Genomic DNA, 2,439 nt, shown 5'->3' with positions numbered 1-2,439 from the left:
CTCTCTAGGTCCGCCCCTTTCTATCTTTAGCTCCGCCTCTTCATCTCCACCACTTCCTTTCTCAGCTCCGCCTCTTCATCTCCACCACTTCCTCTCTCTACCTCCGCCCCTTCCTCTCTCTAGCTCCGCCCCTTCATCTCCACCACTTCCTCTCTCTAGCTCCGCCCCTTTCTCTCTCTAGCTCCGCCTCTTCATCTCCACCACTTCCTTTCTCAGCTCCGCCCCTTCCTTTCTTCAGCTCCGCCTCTTCATCTCCACCACTTCCTCTCTCTTGCTCCGCCCCTTCCTCTCTCTAGCTCCGCCCCTTTCTCTCTCTAGCTCCGCCCCTTCATCTCCACCCCTTCCCTCTCTAGCTCCGCCCCTTCCTTTCTTTAGCTCCGCCTCTTCATCTCCACCACTTGCTCTCTCTAGCTCCGCCCCTTCCTCTCTCTAGCTCCGCCCATTCCTCTAGCTCCGCCCCTTCCTCTCTCTAGCTCCACCCCTTCCTCTCTCTAGCTCCGCCTCTCTCACACACGCACACGCACACACGCTTCAGTAATATTTCAGCTGTCCGTTTCAATATTTTCTATAACCTCTCCGCTTTATTGTCTGGAAACCACAGGGAGGAGACGGCCCTCCCAGTGCCCACTGCTCGCGCATCGATGGGTTATTTTTCAGTACCTGACACAAGGTTTGAACCAAGTACAATGTACAAGGTGTCCTGCCACTAGCCTCTGACTAGTCCGCTGCGCCATTGGTACCGGCCAATTGTCACTGCTTTCCGGGCGTCTTTATACTAGTTCTTCTGGTACTCAGTCTTTAAAGGAAAGTTTCGGGGTAAAGAGTGAGCGGGGTTTGAACCCACAATCTCTGGAACATGTTGGCAGTGTTGGCATTGATTTAACCCACTGTGTTACCGGCTGCCTTGCTGTAGTCGGGTCTTCATTCCTGATTGAGGAACAGCACACAAAAATACAAAAAAAAAATGAAAAAAAGATCTTTACTGCATATTATTTTGTCTATGGTTTGTTGTGCCGTTGCTTATCTAGATGTTTGAATGTTAATGAACCCCAATGGAAACAAGCTTTTCTGTCATTGCCTATTTGGCCTTCAAACCTTGGCATGGCATAGTGGCCCACTGGATAAAGAGCCTGCCTGAGAAACAAAAGGTTATGAGTTTCTTAACCATGACATTGTGTGAAAATATCAACACATTAAATAGATACATTCTTTTTAAGTTTTAAATATAAATCTTTTTCATGGGGGGCCCTGACACTACATCTTTTCACATTGGGGTCCATTGCCAAATACGTCAATTTGGGGGGACCTTCAAAACAAAATGTTTTAGAACCACAGATTCAAATAAGACAGCTGTAGGTAAATGGATAGAGTCACTGCCTGGAGAGCCGAAGCTTGCAGGTTCAAGACCCGACCAATCCAGTCCACCAGTCTGTCACTTCCATACACCACCATGAGGGCAGACATGGTGGTGTATGGGTAAAACTGATAATATTATCAATATGGTCTGACTTTTTTTTTACAACTTACATTTTGTAAACTTAACTCTTAATATAAGTCTGCCCTTTTTTCCCTAAAGCTCTAAATTGTGATCCATACTAAAGGCTGATGCCTGTATAATACATTTAACAATTCAATGTGATAGTTCAAATATAAATGCAAACACAATGAGCAGGGCACAGCAGGGAATTGAACCCCATCCCAGTAAACCAGGAGCTCCATGCCTGCGCCTTCGTTTTGTGTTTTTTCAGTAGTTTTTTTTGCAAAACCCCTAGCAGCAACTAAAGGAATACCTTCAACACCAATCTTCACTGCATATAAGCAGCTCTTCACTGAACAAGCAGCCTAGAGTTCCTACCTTGAACACCAATCTTCACTGCAGCAGTCTTCTTCACGTGACTTTTCTTCTTTGACTTTATATCCTGAAAAGACACAAAGAAAAAAAGTGTTCAGTTATTCATGGTCACATTAAAGAACATATTTATGGGCCCTTTTGGATGTAGCTTTGTCAGCCCCGCCCACATTTGTAATTACCCCCCAAAATGTAACCAAATGGACCCTTACCGGTCTAACTCTGAGAGTGTACAAATTGTAACCAGAGTTAGACCGGTAAGGGTCCATTTGGTTACAATTTGTACACTCTCAAATAGACCCTTGCATTGGTGCAGTGGTCTAAAAGGAACCAAATGGACCCGACCCTAACAGGTCCATTTGGTTCCAGCTGTATGGTCAGAGTTGAAATGTAAAGGTTTAAGAACCATTGGTTTAGATGACACTATGAGCCATTGGAACAGAGTGTTCCAATGGCGAGAGTTTCCTTGAAAGAGTTTCCTTCACTCTGTTATAAAATATAATGCCTCATTTTATCCATTTTAATGTCATTAATTCACAGACTAGTTCCCCAAACCGAATTATTTTAAACAAAGCTGTTAACGTTGGTGG

This window comes from Gymnoscopelus braueri (assembly GCF_963280865.1).
Source record: "Gymnoscopelus braueri genome assembly, chromosome: 20".
Lineage (NCBI taxonomy): Eukaryota > Metazoa > Chordata > Actinopteri > Myctophiformes > Myctophidae > Gymnoscopelus > Gymnoscopelus braueri.
Note: the sequence above shows the minus strand (reverse complement) of the source record.